A 20,718-nucleotide genomic window follows, 5' to 3' on the forward strand; every position below is an offset into this window, starting at 1 on the left:
TGACCTTCCCTGAGTTCCAAAGTGCGGATTCAAACCAGTTGCCAATTAAGGGAGGAGCGCCAAGAAACTATTTGAATCAAGATTAAAGGGACCAGAGAATCTCATCAACATTAGAGACTGGACCGCCTGAGATGAGATTAAGGGAGTGCAAACCCTACTGTCATCCTAATCTTGTCAGAGACCTCACCTTTAAACCATTGTTATAAAACCTTTATCATATCCTCCCCAGGTTGAGACATAGATTTTTGAGGCAGAATCTCAGTGTGGCTCCCTTTGCCTGCTAAAGCAATAAAGCTGTCCTTTTTTACTTCACCCAAAGCTGTCTCCAAGATTAGATTCGGCACCATACAGAGAGACTGAGCTTTCAGTAACATGTTCATCTTGTGTCTGAGAAAGCTGAAGCTCTGGAGAGGTTTGTTGACTTACCCAACAGCTCTAGCTTTTGTGAACTCATAAGATCCATAGTAATCCTTGTTCTTTCTCACACTTAGCATGTCCTGTTCAGACCCTGGTGCCTGCTCTAGATCTGGATAAGGACTATATTAGCAGTCACTACCTCAGCGGATGTACAGTTGACTTAAATCATCCCCCTCCAGCTGATTGACCCAGCCCTTCTTCAGCTCAACTGACCTCTCAGTGTCAGAATTCTGTCACGAGCTCAAGCAGGATCCGGGTCCTGACTTCCATCTGTGTCTGAACTACACTTTTGACGGCTGACACCCATCTCCTCCATGTCTGATGTTAAGTCTCGAGGATCAGTGAACCAGCTGACAGCTCAAATCCTATAGTCTTTGGCTGTACAACTGGTTCATTGACCCTGGCTGCTGCTGCTGCTGCTGCTAAGTCGCTTCAGTCGTGTCCGACTCTTAGCGACCCCATGGACCGCAGCCTACCAGGCTCCTCCGTCCATGGGATTTTCCAGGCAAGAGTACTGGAGTGGGGTGCCATTGCCTTCTCCACCATGACCCTGGCTACCTGACCTCAATTATTTACCTCCAGTTATCCCTCCTTGACAGCGCTGCATACTTGTACCTCACTAGTGTTAATTACTTCTGCCTCTCCCTCTTTCATATTCTAAAGCCAACTGACGTATTTAAATATTAGTTCCCAATCATACTTTCCAGACCCTCTTTACTTTCTCTCAGACCCTGAACCTGATCTGAGCTCCTAAGACTGCTTCTTATCCGTGGTCTTCTAGGCTAGGGAAATGATAGACCCTTCTAACCTATATGAAACTTGTATTTTTAATATTTTCTTTTGTTGCTTAGAATCTCAAATTCTTGACCTTCTTAGCTTATATTTTCTTGGCCCACGCTATGTCACTGGTTACCATACCTTCTGCTTAGTTGAAATGGGATATGTAAAACCACTGTGTTTAAGGCATAAACCTTGTACAAATGTACCCTGCGGTTGTTATTAGGCAATTCAAGTCAGAGGTGTTCTAACCTTTCTGGTGGAGGAAGACAGGCTGTCAGCTGAAATAGGAACTTAACAGTTATCGCCCAAACCAAAAATAAGACAAGTGTAACAACAATGACACTACCCCAACTGAATTCTTTATGTAGTTGATTCCTTCTGACAAGGTCGCCAACACAGGCATTTAAGATGTGTCATAGAAAACAGAAATAAAATATTCCAGGCTATTCTTAAGGTCTCAGAATCTTTCCTCTAATCAACCTGAAGATACTGAGTTATTAGATGGCACCTACTCTGATTGACTTTCCCATGCCAAGGTAATAATTACTTTCAATGTTTACACAGCATTGTATACAGTCTTCTTACCCATCTTATCTTCTGCCAAAAAAAAAAAATGTTTTTCTAGGGAAAAAATTTCATTATTTTAAATTTTTAGGTGGTGTGACTGAGTCCCAGAGATTTTAGTTAACTTGCCTAAGTGCACTAAATGATTTAAGAGTGCATTTTATACTTGAACTCAGATTTTTATTCTCACTCTAAAGAATCTGCTTTTTTTTATTTCTCTAGCCCATGCATCTCAGAACTGTAAAACATCCTGGGAAGGAAACTACTCGTTTATTTCAAGATTAAGTGAAGATATAAAAGCAGATATCCACTTAACAGATATGCCTCAGAAAGGTATGTTCAAGTATCCACACCAGATTATGGTTTTCAATAATTAGACAATGCTGCCATCTTGTGGATATGCTGGCTTCTATGGCCCAGAATCAGCTAGTTGGACCTGAGCATTCAAATGTTAAATGCCCAGGAAAGGGCTGGAGTTGAGGAACAATACCAGGGGCTTCCTCTATGACTCAGTGGGTTTGATCCCTGGGTTGGAAGGATCCCCTGGAGGAGGAAATGGCAACCCACTGCAGTATTCCTGCCTGGGAAATCCCATGGACAGAGGAGCCTGTGGGCGACAGTCTGTGGAGTCACAAAGAATCGGACATGACTGAACACACACACACATTGTGCTTTCTGAACAAGATCAAGCATTGTTAATATTTGAATGCTATGGACACGACTGAATGACTAACACATATGATATAAAGTCAGTGCATCTTATATTACCTGTTAAGGGGATAACAGAGAAAAGAAAACAAAGATATATCTTTTTCGTATGGATAACCAGTTATTCTTGCATCACTGGTTGAAAAACTTTCTTTTCCTTGTCTTAATTTGAGATGCTATAACAAAATACCATAGATCTGGAGGCTCTCACAGATCTGGGGGCTGAAAGTCTGAGATCCAGGTTCCAGCAAGGTCAGCTTCTGGTGAAGGCCTTCTTCCAAGTTGGCATACTTATATTTTCACATGGCAGAAAGCAGTTACAGATTATCAAGAAAAGTAAACATCACACAAGGACTTTGCTTCCTCTCTGAGGAAAGAGTTAACATGTTTTCAGTTGTATACAACATGTATCATGGTAGGTGGAAGTATGACCTTGATATTGTCTTTATTTGGAGATAAGTATGGTTTAAGGGGAGAAGGCAATGGCAACCCACTCCAGTACTCACTCTTGCCTGGAAAATCCCATGGATGGAGGAGCGTGGTAGGCTGTAGTCCTTGGGGTCACTAAGAGTCAGACACGACTGAGTGGCTTCACTTTCCCTTTTCACTTTCATGCTTTGGAGAAGGAAATGGCACCCCACTCCAGTGTTCTTGCCTGGAGAATCCCAGGGACAGGGGAGCCTGGTGGGCTGCCGTCTATGGGGTCACACAGAGTTGGACATGGCTGAAGTGACTTAGCAGCAGCAGCAGCAGCAGCAGCAGCATGGTTTAAGGAGATGCATGTATGTGCCAAGTTGACAAGGGATGAACTTGTGATAATAAATTTTATGTGTTATCTCAGCTGGGCCATAGTACCCAGATATTTGCTCAAACATTATTTTGGATGTTTATGTGAAGGTGTTTTTTGGGGATGAAATTAACATTTAAGTAGGTGGACTTTGAGTAAAGCAAAATACCCTCCATAGTATGAGTGGGCTGCATCCAGTCCTTTGAAGGTCTTCATAGAAAAAAGATTGACATCTCCCAAGCAAGAAGGAGTTACAGAAGACAGCTTTGGAACTCTTTGCAATGCTTCCCTGGGTCTCAATCTGCTGGCCTACCCTGCAGATTTTGAATTTATCAAGTTTTCACAATCACATGAGCTAATTCATTAAAATAAATTTCTCTATTGTCATCCCTCCACCCCTCCATCCCATCCTACTGGTTCTTTTTCTATAATGCATTCCTTCACTTTATTCAGGTCACTGCTAAAATGTTCTCTTCTTAGAAACACTTTTCATAACCAAATTATTTAAAATAGACCCTTACACATACCCCCTTGCCACACCTAGTTACTTTTCTGCTCTTTATTTTCCTTCAAGCATTTACTAGTCTCTAAAATTATATATATATACATGTATATATGGAAGAAAGTGTGAAAGTGTTAATTGCTCAGTCATGTCTGACTCTTTGCGACCCGCCAGGCTCCTCTGTCTGTGTAATTCTCCAGGCAAGAATACTGGATTCTTTCCTTCTTGAGGAGGAATCTCATTTCCTCCTCCAGGGAATCTTCCCAACCCAAAGATCGAACCTGGGTCTCCTGCTTTGCAGGCAGATTCTTTACCATCTGAGCCACCAGGCGATGGCTGCTAGTGGTAAAGAACCTGTCTGCCAATGCAAGAGACGTGGAGACATAAGAGACACAGTTTCAATCTCTGGGTTGGGAAGATCCCCTGGAGGAGGGCATGGCAACCTACTCCAGTACTCTTGCCTGGAGAATTCCAAGGACAGAGGAGCCTGGCAGGCTGCAAACCATAGGGTTACAGAATTGGACACGACTGAAGTGACTCAGCATGCGTGTAATATATATCCCTGGTGGCTCAGATAGTAAAGAATCTGCCTGCAATGCAGGTGACCTAGATTCAATCCCTGGGTTGGGGAGATCCCCTGGAGAAGGAAATGGCAACCCACTCCAGTATTCTTGCCTGGAGAATTCCATGGACAGAGGAGTCTTGTGGGCTATAGTCCAAGCGGTTGCAAAGAGGCAGACGCAACTAAGCTACTGACACACAAACACACTCTTTTATTGACTTACTTCCTTTACTAGAACACTTGCTCAATGAGACAGGAACTCTTTCTGTATTGTTCACTAATGTATTCCCAGTTCAGTGCCTACCTCATTAATAGTTGTTGAATTCTTGAATGGAATATATGTATATATAATATAGATTTACATATATACATATTCTTCCTATGACTGAAACCTGCCCTTTTTCAGTTAACAATGACTTCTCCACATGGACCTTGTTCTTTTAATTGGTTGTGTTTATTCCATGGTGTGGACATGCTGGAATTTATTTAACTATCTTCTACTGATAGTTTTTGAGTGGTTTCTGGGTCTTCAATCTGAGTTTTTTTAAGTCACACACCACTACTATATGCATATATCTTTGTGCACTTATGTGTGGATTTCTCTAGGGTAAATTAATAGAAGTGAGATTTCTGAGTCCGATAGGTTTTATCAACTCACACTCTTGCAATGTGGTTATACTCTTACCCTTGCTGATTCTTAAATACGTGGCAGCAAGCACTTGAGGCTGTACTCTAGGGCCATGAGTACATACTGCAGGAGAGGGAGTTTCCTTTTCTCCCTAGATTTCTTTCTCAAGCAGTTTTCAGGAAAGCATTGCTTTGACCTGACTGAAGGGACCTCCTATTAGAAACCTATGAATAAAAATCTGATACTCCAATAATTCAAGCAATGTTTGAAATGGTACTGGTCAGATATTTCAACTGTAGTTTTACTTGGCAGTGTGAAACACAGGTGAAACACAGCAGTTGAAGGAAGTAGTTTGTAAGGACGTTTAATAAAAGTCCAGCTCTCTTCCCAGCTTTATCTGACTGCTCCTTCTGTCTTTTTTGCTGGCTCCTTTTCCTCTGCCTGCCCCTTGGCTGTTTTCACCAGGTCTTTGTCCATAGTCTTTTTTTTTTTTTTAATGTCCTTCCTATTTTCCTAGTTTGACCTCATTCATTCTTGCAGTTTCCTATACAGTAGACATGCCAGTGACCTCCAAATCTATACTGCTAAGTCAAATTTCTCTTTTCTGGAACCTTATATCCATCTTCCCAGTGGACACCCTTACTAGGTTAAGCCACAGGGGTCAGCTAGTTCCAAACTGGTTGTATTACTTGCCCCTAAACCTTTGTTCCAAGCCTGTTCCTTCCCTAGGATGATTTTTCTTTAGTGAAGGCTACTAATCTTTTTTTCTTTAATTCTTTAAAAAATATATATATTTTTAAATTTTTATTCATTTGGCCGTGATGGGTCTTATTTGCGACATGCAGGATCTTTAGTTGGAGCATGTGAATTCTTAGCTGTGGCATGTGTAATCCAGTTTCCTGATCAGGGATCAAACCCAGGCCCCCTGAATTGGGAGTGCAGAGTCTTAGCCACCAAGGAAGTCCCCTAAAATTCTAGTAATATCATGCTATTCCCATTCCTTAGTGACTCCTCCATTGCCTACAGGTGAAATATAATTCCTTAGCATGGCATACATGCCTTGCATGATCTGGTACCTGCCTGTCTTGCCAGTTCTGTCTGTAACTGCACATCCGAATATGTGTCATTCAGTCCAGTTACAATGAAGTGATTGCAGTTTCTGAAAAACACAAGGTAGTTGCATATTATTATGCCCTGCATGCAGTCCTTTCTACTTGGCATAGCTTTATATTTTTATCTGCTTGGTAAGAGTTCTCCTTAAAGACTCAGCAGGAAGGATCACCTTATCTTTGGCTCCCCAGGCTCCCTGTAGAATTGCTCTCTCCCTCCTGCAGCATATACTGTTGGCAGCCTACCCAAGAACATTCCTTCTTAATTTTCGTCTTTTCCAGTAAGACTCCAATTTTGTCAAGGGTACATGACTAATGTTTCAGAAGGGAGCTGGCCCAATGTTGAATTTTCATTCATATAAGCCAGTCAGTGATTGGTTTAGGTTATGGTTAGTTTCGGACATTCTATCCTAGTCAGTGATATAGACGAAGTCTGCTGGAGAGCTCTTGAGGAGACACATAGGCACAGATGGTCTTTTCTTCTGATGGATATTATACTTTGTGGATGAATTGGATTTCTGATACGCAAACCAAAAAAGTACTGACTAATATACAGAACACAGTAGAAGCAAAGTATGTTCCTCCAAACTGGGCTAACAAATCATGATGGTAATGGATTAAAATCAATTGCTAGAACTAAGGCACATAATCAATTATAGAGCTCCAGCAAAGTAGATTTAGAGGGACTCTTTTCTACAGATTAAGAATGGGACTATTTCAGAGCTCAAGACTGGGTCTGTGTAGGGAAGTTATGGTCTTGCCCATCGGAAGAGGGAGCTGGAAACTGGAAGGTAAGAGAGAAGAGCTCTGTCCTTAGGATTATTATACCTGCAAAGAGCCAGGAACCCACAGGGAAGCCATTGGAAACAAGGAAGGATGAGAAACAGAAGAAGTACTGAGTAGTGTTTCTCAGCACAAATTAGCAAGCTGGCCCAGGGAGGGGATGACACACTGGACGAAATGCAAGCTTTGGAGTCATACTGCCGAGGTTGCAGTCCCAATTCTGCCACTTCTAGCAGCAAGGCCTCTGGCAAGTTGCTGAATCACTCTAAACCTCAGGTTTCTCATTTGTTAAGAAAAAAAAAGTTGGTTAATACTTTTAGGGCTGACTAGCAGAGTATCTGGGCTTCCCAAGTGGTACTAGTGGTAAAGAACCTGCCTGCCAATGCAGGACATGAAAGAGACATGGGTTCAATCCCTGGGTCAGGAGGATCCCCTGGAAAAGAGCATAGCAACCCATTCCAGTATTCTTGCCTGGAAAATTCTATGGACTGAGGAGCCTGGCGCGCCACAGTCCATAGCATCACAAAGAGTTGGACATGACTGAGTGCTCACTTGAGTCTTGAGCAGAGTATCTATCTGGCCTACAATAAGGGCTCAATAAAGCAGACACTCTTATTATAAAATATTTTATATATTAGTAATGAGGTTAATACACTAACCTGCTATTTGATAAAAGTTTAATTCTGCTAAAGACCCAGCAACCAATCATTTCTTGACTTGTCTTTCTGACAATATCTCAGAAGATAGAAGAAATGATTCAAGAAACATGCATTTGGATTTAGTAGAATTTTTTTAGAATGGTGATGGGAATCTTTGGAGAAAGCAACCAGATGAGAGAAGTATGGAGTAGGAGTCGACTTGGCTATGCGCTCATCACCTGTGAAGTTACTTTATCTCTCTGAGCTTCAGTTTCCTCATCTGTAAAATGCAAATAATATCTATCATATAGAATGTCAGGATTAGAAATAATCCATGAAAAATTTCTAGCATGTATTAAGCATTCAGTAAGTAGCACCTTTTTTTTTTTCCACTTTATTTATTTGGCTGCACTGAATCTTTATTGCTGCGTATGGGCTTTCTCTAGTTGTGGCAAGTGGGGGCTACTCTTTAGTTGCAGTGCACTGACTTCTCATTGCAGTGGCTTCTCTTGTTGGAGAGCACAGGTCTAGGCAGCTCAGCGGTTGTGGCCCAAGGGCTTAGTTGCTCCGTGGCATGTGGGATCTTCCCAAACCAGGGATTGAACTTGTGTCCCCTGCATTGCAAGATGGATTCTTAACCACTGGACCACCAGGGAAGTCCAAGTAGCATCTATTTTTATTATTACTGTAGAAATTAGCGTGGTAAGTTTTGTAGAATTAAATATATATATATAGGAGACTGAAATTCTAAGAGACAGCCACCTCTTATGGTTTCGAGAGTTCAGTTCAGGTGCTGTATTAAGCATTTTGTAGCGATTATACCCTTTGCTTCTTTCCATTCTGGCTGCAAAATGTTAGGAGACTGTATAGTGGACATGTGTCACATTCCTGGCTGTCCAGCCTCCAAATTGCCTCTAGAAGTTTGGGGAACATGCCACAGTTGGGGACAGGCTCCCACATCTCACTCATGGAAGCCAAAAGGCTCTGGTCTCACCTCTCCCTGATTGTTGTCTACTGGGGAGCCAAGCATCACTGAGTAGCCCATCCTTCCAGGATTGTGATCCTGGAGATGGGAATCAAGAGAAGCAGGCAGTGTGTACTGGTAGTGGCAATTTACTCTGGTAGTGGCAATGTTCAGCATCACACAGCGAGGGCAGCTGGGTCAGCTATGGCACCCAATCCCCAGGGCATTGCCAGTGTCCAGCATCAGCATCCTCCCTATGGCCTGGTTTCTTCTATGGATCTGGTCACCCAGCCTCCTTTGGTGCCTCCTGTATTCTTAGCTTGGTTTTCAAGAATCAGTCTTTCCATTGATTCTTTGACCTCCCCAGTACCCAAAAGTAAATTCCTTTTCTGCTTCACTTAAAGTATATTTGTTTTTGTTGTATACAGCCAAAAGACTCTGGATAGTACATTGTCTTTAGGTAATGCTCAAACCCAAAGAGTCCGAGGCTGCTGCTTTTACTACAGATCTCTGGATAAAGTCATGGTCAAATATGCAACTTGTCTGGGAGTTCTGTCTTGGTTCCTTTTAAAAGCCCATGCACCTCAGGGAAAATATCTACTGCCCCACCATAAACCACCTATTCTCTACCTCCCATGACTTCTTTTTAAAATTTTAATTAATTAATTTATTCGTGGCCACACTGAGTCTTCACTGCTGTGAGTGGGCCTCTGCTTGTGGTAGATTCTCTTTTGGAGGACAGGCTTTAGAGTATAGGCTCAGTAGTTGTGGCTCATATGCTTAGTTGCCTCATGGCATGTGGATTTTCTCGGACCAGGAATTGAACCATGTCCCGTGCATTTAGTGTGTAGATTCTTCACCACTGGTCCACAGGAAGTTCCCTCTATCTCCTAAAACTTAATTCATACGCGTTCACTCACCCAGTCAACAATCACTTATTCAGTGCCTACTACGTACAAGGCAATATGCCAGGCACAAGAATCCAAAGATCAATAAGCTGTCGCCCTGACAGTATACTTTGAATTTTTGAATGAGGTTAGTATATTTTCTTAAATAAATAAATAAAATCTATCACTCTGTTGAGGGTAGAAGTGAAGGGAACTCCTTATCTTTGAGTTAGTATCCCTGGGGATAAGGTGATGTCCATTTCTTTGTAAATGTTCTAGAAATGAATCCAAAAAGGCAATTGGATCCCTTTGTTAGAGGTGTCCAGTCAAAACAAAGTAGCTTTCAAAAGCTCTGAGAAAAGAATACCTCTTCTGAATCTGACAGCTAGATTTCTGCTCATCAGAATATTTGTGAGTAGGATGAAAGATGGGGAATTAGTGCCAATGCATTAGAAATTTAACTCAAGGTAACTCTGAGTCCTAAAATAGAATTTTAAAAAAATCAAATAAAAATACCATTCAGCTTCTCTCCTTTTCCTTAAATTACCAAATAAATAGTAATCCAGGGAAGCAGGAACCCCACTACCTCTTGAACCCCTATATTATAGTAATCTGTCCAGAAGGTTTGACACTTCTCTCTTAAATCAGAAAATTCAACACAAGCAAGGAAGAAGGGCATATATTAGTAATGGAAAGTAAAACAGGTAAATCAGATGATCCCAGACAAGTGGGATAAGTGGTCTCTCTCACACACACACAGGAGCATAAAGTGAGGTGCTGAGCACTCATAAGACCCTCACTCACAAACTGGAAGTCTGATCTAGCTGTCAGACTAGTTTGGGGGATCAAGTCTTCACTCCCTGGGTGACTTTGAAAAAGTCACTTAACCACTCTAGGACTCAAATTCTCTTCAGATTTCCTTCTGAATTGGAAGGAAACCTAGAGATCACCTAAACTAGTCTTTAACTTTTGTATTCTTCTTTGAAGCATCCCCAGTAATCCTGTGGTTGAATTCTGACTTTCAACGGTGGCAGGAGGCCCACTCTCCCCATGCAACTGATGTCATTTTTTAAACACTCTGATTGGCAGATAAGTTCTTCCTCACATATTTGCAATTTGTCTCCCTAATAGCGTTCCCTAGGCTAGTGATGTCTAAGGTCATACAGGTGAAGTCTGATCCATGGAAAACTCTTTAAGAAAGCTCTCAACTTTGCTTTTCTCCTCTACAGACTAAAACCACCCCTTCCTCTTCTATTGTTCTCATCCATCACATCCAAGACACAACACCATTTTAATCTTCATATGTTTGTGGGTGCAGAGTAGTGCTTAAGCAACCTGAGGCCTCAGACTGTCTGAATTTGAGTACTGGTCCTGTGTGATAGTGGACAAGTTATTATACTTTCTTTAGCTTCAATTTTTCTCTCTAAATGAGGATGATAAAAGTATACCTTTTTCTTAGAGAAGTTTTGAACCTGATAGATGAGGAAATACAAATAAAATGTTTAGTATAGTACCTGGCACTGAGTAAGCAATATTACTAGTGCTATCATTAATAATAATGATAAAATTTACATGAGAATAAGAATGAATATTAGAATCGGAGGATTTAGAAAAGTTAATCTAGTCCTTTCGTGACTCCATAAACAAGACTTAGTTGCCCTGACATGAACCTTTCCGTACTTTTCATGTAATGATCACTTTCAAGTGTGTGTTCATCAGCCGGCTTACCCCAAGAGGGCAGGGACTTTGTCTGTGGTGTTGACTGCTGAATACTTGGTGCATTCAGTGTCCCGCTCATTACTATGAATCACAGACAAGGAAACTGCGGTGCAGGGAGTGATAGCTTACGGTGAACGTGTCGGATTTGTGATCTCTGAAGATTTAAGCTTGAGGACCAGGGACCAGGCTTGATCACTCAAGAGCTTTCGTATAGCAGAGTTTTATTAAAGTAAAAAAGGGACAGAGAACGCTTCTGACACAGACATCAGAAGCGGGACGGAGAATGCCCCCACCTGCTAGTTTTAGCAAGCTGTTTTATGTCTGTTAGAAAGCTATTAGTCAGATGAGAGAGACACCTCAAGGCTGACGGAGTTTCACCAGGCCCCTCTCCCACAATATGCAGTTTTGAGATAGGATGGCACGAGGTGCGTCATCCCTCAGCCTTAAAACAATTGATATGAATACTGGTTTGTTGAGCTATTATCAGCCAAAAGTTAGTCTTAGGTGGAACCATTTTGAAGAAAGGCAAATTCCAAAGCAAATACATAGTTTCATTAACGTAGCTTAAGAAAAACATTTCCATAAGAAAAACGCATTGGTTAGCTCAAGGATTGAGAAAAGTTAAGGTCAGGTGGAACCGGTTGTCCTCATAGCAACACAGAATTTAAGACACTTGCAGCCTATTTCCTCTGATTGGAGACCCCTGGTCTTCCTGCCTGTTACCGTCTCAGGAAACTGGCAGATTTATCTGTTTGCGCAAAGGGCTCCCAGGAGAGCTAGGATAGGAACCCAGAAGTCCTGGGCAGCCAACACGGAGAATTAAATAAAGGTCCAGCCCTAAAATTTGGTGATTCGGGTGAGAGCACAGATATTCAGTGATCTTGGGGTCAATATTGCTACCAGATGGCCTTAGTGCTTGTCCCTGTTTTGAGGCTGCCTAGCCTGAGGGAGGGGTAGGTGCCTTAACTGAAGCGGCGGGCGGGCGGAACACCAGGCGCCGCACCGACGACACCCACTTACATGGCTTCCTTCTGGCTGCGGGCCAGCGCACGGCTGCTGCTGCTGCGGTCGCCCCAGCTGGGGCCCGCTCTAGGGAGCACCCAGCGGAAAGCAACCTGCCTGCATATGGACAATTAACAAAGGCAGGAGCCAGGGCCGCCGCCTCCTGGCGCACGCACGTAAGCAGTGGGCAGAGCCGCGCCCGCCCGGCCTTCTGTGGGAACAGTGCGCGCAGGCTCCAGCGCAGCGCGGGTCTGGGAGTACTGCGCCTTTCCCACCCTGGCTGCGCAGTCCCCAGGGCAGCCGAGCTCCCCGGGGGAGCTGGCACCTTGCGAGCGCGGTGAGTTCACTTGGGCGATTGGGACGGCAGGATAGGGCCAGGGAGGCTCTCGGGAAAACAGCTGCTGCTGAGATCCTGAAAGGGAGGTGGGGGAGCGCGCAAGCGACTACGCCGGTCCGGGTTGCGGGTTGCTGGGTAGTTAGCTTTGTGTCTTGAGCCTAGTGGGAATGCGAGCAATCTGATGCGTCTGACCCAATCCGGTCAGTTTACAGGTGGAAAACTGAGGCCCAGAGAGGTAAGCTGGCTTGGTAAAAACTAATTATTTTTCCTTATGTCTGTTTATCCCTCTCTGCTTCAGTGTAAAATTGGGGAGGACTTTTAATGAGACTCCATATACGTTAAACAAAGGAATAATACAAACGATGGTTTAAAAAAAATTCTTGACAAGGAAAGTATAGTCATAAATAGGCAGTCAAGACCGGGGAAAAGAGAACGGAAATCTGTGGTCCATAGGTGAGCTGCCTGGGCCAAGAGCCCTCAGAGAAATAGTGCTAAGGCTGGGACTGGAAGCCGGAACTTCTGGCTCCCTGCAGTACTCCCTGGACAGCAAGCACCATGAACTTAAGAGGATGGGTAAGTTGACCACCTGCCCAGGCAGTGGCTCGTGACCTTCTTGGGATCACTGACTCCTTAAAAATCTGAGTCTCCTTCCCAGGTTTCATGTATACCCTTGCACATAGTTTCAGATTTGACAGCAGGATGTAGCATTCCTGGTGTGAGGAATGACTGAAGGCTGGCCCTCAGGCTGCACTGTTTCAGAGCAGTTTATTTGCTTTAAAGGGAGGGAGCTGGTGAAGGAGTGTTCCTGCTCTGAGTTGAGACAGCGTCCTGAGGCCCCTAGCTGCCTGATCTCACACACTCTGTTTACCTGTTCCAAGGCCCTGTTTTCTTTGTAAACTGGAGGAAAGATTGCTTCATCTTTTATATTGTTGTCAGACTACAGATGAATATTAAGTCCAGTGCCTGACAGTAGTGGATGATCAATAAAAGGGCTGGTGCACACAACCCAGTGAGTCAAAGCCATGCCATTTAAGAAAGGGTGATGAACTGGGGGGAAATGGGCTGTATCCGGAAGTAAAAGAAAACAAAAGTTAAAAGTTAAAAATTTGCAAATGTAAAGTCAGCCCTATAGTGGCTGACAAATGACTGCACATACCTTAGTGATGGTAACCTAAATAAGAGTGCACTATTTAGAATAATGCTTCCCTGGTAGCTGGCTCAGTGGTAAAGAATCTGCCTGCAGTGCAGGAGATACAGGTTTGATCCCTGGGTCAGGAGGATCCCTGGAGAAGGAAATGGTAACCCACACCAGTATTCTTGCCTGGGAGATCACATGGACAGAAGGGCTTGGCAGGCTACAGTCCATGGGGCCACAAAAGATCAGACAGGACTTAACAACTAAACAACAAATTTAGAATAATGTACTACACTCAATATTTGACCCAAGGTCAAATGCTGAAGGTAGAAACCAGCAGACATTTTAACAAGGACTGTTTATTGGGCCTCACACACCCCTTTTGAATGGAGCCAGCATCTGTATCATTGTTTTTAAATCAGAAAAGAGGAGAACATACATGGGAAGCGCATCTCCCCCCTCATCTTGCCCACCGATGGAGGCTCAGCTGAGTTTCTGCCAGGGTACAGGAGTTACTTAGCAGTTGGCTCAGATCCCTCTTGGATCAGTAGCTTGCTGTGGAAAACAGTGCCTTGGTTGATTCTGCTCTAGAACAGATAAATGGCTTTTTATTTAACTGATCAGGGAGGGTGGTTGTTTGGGTGCTGTAACTGAAGCAAAATGGCTTTTGCTGAGCTTGATTGTCCAAAGCCTATTGACAGGCTTAAACTCTTTAAAATCTATGGATCCAAAATTATGAGGACAGGGCCTGGGCAATTTATCTATAATAAGAACAGCCCTTTCCAAATACTGTGTTGTTTTCTCTACCATATTAGGCCTTGCAAACAGAGGCAGGGAAGTATGGCTTAGGGCAAATAGCTGTTGTTTAATTTGTGTTAAGACACACACTACCTGTATGGTGGTTACATTCCTCACTGTGTATTTATAAAGGGCAGTTTTTCCTCAGGGAGAGAGAAGGAAAGACAGAATGTGTATGTGTATGCCTGGACTGTGTCTTGCCCACTTTCTTCTTCACCCTCAATCAGTCATTTCTCAACCCAGAGAAGTCCTTTTTCTGCAAGCTTGCTTAATTTGGTCAGTTCCTTACCTTGCTAGCTCTGTTGCCTAATTTTGTTTCAAAGTAACTCTCTTAGAAAGTTTTTTTTTTTTTTTTTTTAATTTGATCTTTAGGTTCCAAACTCTTGGTGCTTTATGGGACAACAGAACACACATACTCATCCACTTAGACAAAGTTTCTTATTTGAAGGCAGTCCATGTACACCTTCTGCACAGGGTACATGGACTCACCCTTATGGAAGGGATGTGCCTCTTCAGACTCATTGACTTCCTTCCTTCAACTATTCCTTAGGAGGACAAGAGTAAGAGCAGACCTTCTCAAGAAACTATAGCTCACTTGCTCAGAATTACCTAGGGGCTTGTCAGAATGCCCCATCTGTGACCTACTGAATCACAGTTGTCAAGAGCTGAGCAAGAATTTGCATGCCTCTTAAAGAAAGGACTTACGGTTGCTGCAGAGAAGAATGAGGGGAAGGGATAGTTAGAGAATTTGGGATGGACATGTACACACTGCTATATTTAAAATGGATGATAACCAGGAGGACCTACTGTATAGCTCATGAAACTCTGCTCAATGTTATGTGGCAGCATGGATGGGAAGGGTGTGGCAGGGGGAGAATGGATACTTGTATATGCATGGCTGAGCCCCTTTGGTGTTCATCTGAAACTATCACAGCATTGTTAATCAGCTGTACCCCAGTACAAAATAAAATTTAAAAAAAAGAAATATACAACAACAAAAGAATTTGCATGCTTAGTAAGTGCACCTCTGGTTGCTTATGTGTGCGTTGGAGGTGGAGACTATTAATTATCTACATACATCTGTATTGTTTGTCTAGTTATATAATGAATGAGAACTTATTTTGTAATTTTTTTTTGATCATGTAGCATGGCGTGTGGGATTTTATTTCCCCATCCAGGGATCAAACCTGTACCCCTTGCCATGGAAACTCGGAGTCTTAACCACTAGACCACCAGGGAAGTCTTTTGCAATTTAAACAAACAAAAAATTCATGATGGCCAAAGAAAATATATTGATGGCAGATAAACTCTTGGAAAGATGCTAAAGATCGTTTATCATTAGGGAAATGAACATTAAAACCACAAGCAGATAACCCTTCACGCAAAGACTGGCTACGCCAAGTGTTGTTGAGGTTATAGAACTCATACACTGCTGGTGGGAATATAAAATAGTACAACCACTTTTTAAAAAGTATGACATGTTTTAAAAATACACATCAGGACTTCCCTGGTGGTCCAGGGGCTAAGACTCCATGCTTTTAATTCAGGGGGCCAGGGTTCAGTCCCTGGTCAGGGAGCTAGATCCCACCTGCCACAACTAAGACCTGGCACAGCTGAATAAATAAAATAAATATTAAAAAAAATACACCTATCTTGTGATCTAAACATTGCATTCCTAAAAAAAAAAAGTGAAAAATAAATGTTGCATTCCTATGTCCAGCTTTATTGTAATAGAGAAACAAGAAGCAACCAATTTTTTATTCAGTGCATAGATAACTATGGTATATTTATATAATGTTATACTACTTGCAGGAGAAAGTAACATGGATGGATGTAAAAATAATTTTGCTGAAGGGAAAAAGCCAGAAAAAAAAAGCATATGTATCATATAATTACAATATAAAATTCAAGGGGAGTTCTTCTATCTTACCTCAAACTTTGTGGTGGTTTCTAAGAGTTGTGTGTCTAATTTCACTTGTAACAGTGTCACTGGCAATTTGATCACTGTTCTGCCAGTGTTCATCCAGGTCATTCATTCATTAATTCAATTAATTGAGCATCTAGAGCATCTACTGGGGAAGGGAGTGGTTCCTTGGAAGGGAGATGGGAGTCAGAGAGGACTTGTCTTGGTTTCAATAGAGAAGTAAAGCAGTCACTTTTATGAAAAACATAAAGAATGACCACTGCACTCTGGTGCTATGCATTGGTCAGGAGGCTGTTGTACTGATTCAGGAGAAAGGTGGTGGAGGTTTAGATTCAGGTGGTCTCAGAGATGCGAAGCACTAAAAGAAATAATAGATATCCTTAATAAAGCAAGGAAGATCGCAGAGGTTGACACTGATCAATACTCTTTGAATTGGGTATTTTATCAGTTTTTAGTCCATATTACTGTCCTATTGCCTCCCCCTCTCCCCCAGCCACCATCACCACATCTTATTCCATTATCTCATCTTATTCCTTATTTGTAAGGCTTTCATCAGAGATCAGCAGTAACTTCCTAGTCCAGTTACATTAGCTTATGGTATTCCTTTGCTCTACTGGTCTAGTCGACTTTCATGAAAGGAATGAGGATAGTCTGGCATGACCTGTTTGTCTTTTTTCTGTTAACCTGTGGTGGCTCCAAGTGATCTCTGTTTCCCTTTCCAAGGGCTGATAGACTGTCTGTTTTATTTGAGTGGCAGAAACCCAACTCAGAGTGGCTTAGGCCAAAGTAGGGTGGGGAATGAAAATGTGTTAGCTCATATAAAAAAAAAAAAACCCAAAGGGAATCATTCTCCATCATGGTTGGATTAAGCAATGCTTTCAGGGCTTAGTCTCATGGTCTCTCCATCTCACAGCTCCGTTTCATTGGTATTAGCTGCATTGTCAGTCATACTCTGCTATGTAGTTCTTATTACTTATTATAATCATCATGATTAGGTGTTTTCACCATCTGCTTCAGTGTGATCAGCCAAGTGTCCTTAGACGTCATTCCTTTGATCCACGGTCATTCTACTCTTTCCTAGTAACAAAAACAACAGCTACTGTTATTGAAAGCTTTAACAGGCACTCTGCTAAACACTTTACGTGGATTCTTATGAAATCTTATAACAACCCTATAAAGAAGGTTATATAGTTATCCTAGGAAGGCCAGCTGATTGATCACAGAATCAGAATTTGAAATCAGGTTTTTTAGCTCCAGGGTCTGGGCTCCTAATCTTAAAAGAGTGACCCATGCGGCTTCAGAATGAAGCTGAACATCTCTTTCCCGGCCACTGGCTGCCAGAAGCTCATTGAAGTGGACGATGAACGAAAACTTCGTACCTTCTACGAGAAGCGTATGGCCACAGAAGTTGCTGCTGACGCCTTGGGTGAAGAATGGAAGGGTTATGTGGTCCGAATCAGTGGCGGGAACGACAAGCAGGGTTTCCCCATGAAGCAGGGTGTCTTGACCCATGGCCGAGTTCGCCTGCTTCTGAGTAAGGGGCATTCCTGTTACAGACCAAGGAGGACTGGAGAGAGAAAGCGCAAATCTGTGCGGGGTTGCATTGTGGATGCCAATCTGAGTGTTCTCAATTTGGTCATCGTGAAAAAAAGGGAGAAGGATATTCCCGGACTCACTGATACTACAGTGCCTTGTCGCCTGGGTCCCAAAAGAGCGAGCAGAATCCGCAAACTTTTCAGTCTCTCTAAAGAAGATGATGTCCGCCAATATGTTGTGTGAAAGCCCCTAAACAAAGACGGTAAGAAACCTAGGACTAAAGCACCCAAGATTCAGCGTCTCGTGACTCCCCGAGTTCTGCAACACAAACGCCGGCGTATTGCTCTGAAGAAACAGCGTACTAAGAAAAATAAAGAAGAGGCTGCAGAATATGCTAAACTTTTGGCCAAGAGAATGAAGGAGGCCAAAGAAAAACGGCAGGAGCAGATCGCCAAGAGACGGAGGCTGTCCTCCCTGAGAGCTTCTACTTCCAAGTCTGAGTCCACTCAAAAATGAGGTGTTCTGAGAGGGACAAATAAAGCAGACCAGACACCAAAAAAAAAAAAAAAAAAGAGTGACCCATGCAGTTATTCTTTAGGGCTAAGAAGAGGAAAACAAAGTCATTAAACAATGTGCCTAGTTTTTACTTTTTCTGAACATGAATGTTAAAATTTAGTTGGCAGTCATAGTAGGGGCAGAACTTTGGCATTACAGAATTAGTCTTGTCAATCCCAGATCCTTCTGGGTTTTAGAGTTTTGGAAGTTCTTTGTACAGGACCCTCCACTCTGACTCTTGTATAAACGAGGCTCGTTAGCCAGGATCCCTTTGTTGCCATTCTCATTTCTATAGGTATTTCCTCCCTTTATTCTTCAACAGTCTTTTGTTAGTGTGGTGTTTAACTTCATCTTTGACAGTCTGCCCATGAGCCCTAATCCCTAGAGGTTTTATATCTATTTTTCCCCCATTGAATGTTTAAATTGACCTCCCTCTATAACTTGAGGTGGAAGGCTGATGGATGGTCATCTTTTCCTGCCGTGACATTCTTACCTTCTGAAGGAACTTTTAAGGTGAACTTTCTTCTGGGACCGCTTACTTCCATTTCTCCATTCACTTCTGACTGGTCAGAATTAGGTTCAGAGTATCATTTCCCTTGTTTGGTTTGTTTTGTTTTAATATTTATTTATTTGGCTGTGCTGGGTCTTAGTCGCAGCATGCGAACTTAGTTATGGCATGTGGGATCTAGTTCCCTGGCCAGGGATTGAACCTGGGCCCCTTGCAATAAAAGCCTGGAGTCCAACTGCTGGACCGCAAGTGAAGTCCCTCATTTCCCCTGGTACTTCTGTCTTTAAAGGAGGAAATGACCAAGATGTCCATTTACTCAGTCCCTCTGCTTTTAGAGGAATGAAACTTGGAACAAATAACCAGATATTTTAAATGCCCTACCCTTATTGTAGAACCTCCTTTCCCCCCTTTACTTGTATCCTCATAACCCAGAAAAATCCTTAACAATAGGATTTTTGGAAATAGCTGCTCCAAATATTTGTTGAATGAATGTGTGAATGCCCAAATTTTCTGTGCCAGTGTGTACAGAGGAGAGAAGAGAAGAGAATTAACTGTGTTATCCTATCCTAGACTCAGATGCCGTCACTGCATAACATTCAACAAACATTTTTCTTTTGGTACCTACTGTGTGCTAGATTGGCGCTTCCCTCATAGCTCAATTGGTAAAGAATCCGCCTACAATGCTGAAGACCTCAGTTTGATTCCTGTGTTGGGAAGATCCACTGGAGAAGGGAAAGGCTACCCACTCCAGTATTCTGGACTGGAGAATTCCATGGACAAAGAGTCAGGCATGACTGAGCGACTTTCACTTCACTTTACTTCATGTAGGTGAAGTGATTTTATCTTTAGTTCTTAATTGTCTATCACAGGACATCAAGGAGATCTCAGAACTGAGCATAGACTAGACTCTATTGAAAGGCATATTTTCCCACATGTATTCTCCAGGACAAGCCTCTTTATCAGACCAGACCAAGAAGTAGAACAGAGGCACCCATCCTGCTCTCCCAGGCTTTTAAGCTGCATTTGCAAAGATAGTGGATAACTTAAGCTATCTAATACCTTGTTTATTTAACTTTTTATTTTGACATAATTATAGGTCAAGAGTGAAGTTCCAAGGATAGTATGGAGGTTAAGTATATCTTCACCAGGTTCCTCCAATGGTTACATCTTATTTCAATGTAACATAATGTCAAAACCAGGAAGTTGGCTCTGATATAATTCATGTGTTTGATTTTAGATGTCCTTTTGTCACCTGTAGATTTCTGTAACCATTACTCCAATAATACAGCTCTATTCTATCACCAGGAAATTCTCCCTGTGCTAGTCTTTATAGGCACACCCACCTCCCCTTCACCAACATCCCTAACCAGCTGATCTCTACTCTGTTCTCTCTATCATTTTAGATGTTTTATAAATGAAATCACACAGTAAGCTTTTCAGGTTGGTTCTTTTCAGGCAGCATGATACCCTTAAGAACCATCCAGTTGTTGCAGTCTATCAGTAGTTTATCCCTTTTTATTTCTGAGTATTCTGTGATACGGGATATACCACCTTTTTTTTTTTTTTAAGCTATCCACCTATAAAATCCCCCTATTAAAGCAACATTTTGATTGTTTTGTTCTTAGCTTTTGCAAATAAAACTTCCTCAAGCACTTGTAGACAGGTTTTTGTATAGGCGTAAGTTTTCATCCTCTGGAATAGATGCCCTGGGTGCGACTGCTATTAAGTGTATGTTTTAGTTTTTAAAGAAACAGACAAACTATTTTCCAAAGTAGCTGCACCATTTTATATCCCATCAGCAACGTATGAGAGATGCAGTTTCTCCACATCCTTGCCAGTGTTTCCTAATTTGATGGGGTAGGTAACAGCTTTATG

The 20,718-nt window shown here is 42.4% G+C and overlaps 1 protein-coding gene and 1 pseudogene across 1 annotated transcript in view; both read left to right on the forward strand.

Annotated features, from left to right (window-relative positions):
- The first annotated feature begins 12,265 nt into the window (after positions 1-12,265).
- Positions 12,266-20,718, forward strand: part of ARHGEF37 (Rho guanine nucleotide exchange factor 37) — a 55,314-nt gene continuing 46,861 nt past the window's right edge. The window contains exon 1 of the mRNA XM_004008962.4: positions 12,266-12,387. The gene's annotated coding sequence lies outside the window, so the exon portion shown is untranslated. The remainder of the gene's footprint in view (positions 12,388-20,718) is intronic.
- Positions 17,538-18,353, forward strand: LOC121819722 (small ribosomal subunit protein eS6-like; annotated as a pseudogene).

The sequence above is a fragment of the Ovis aries genome, chromosome 5, assembly GCF_016772045.2.
Source record: "Ovis aries strain OAR_USU_Benz2616 breed Rambouillet chromosome 5, ARS-UI_Ramb_v3.0, whole genome shotgun sequence".
In the NCBI taxonomy this organism is placed as follows: Eukaryota; Metazoa; Chordata; class Mammalia; order Artiodactyla; family Bovidae; genus Ovis; species Ovis aries.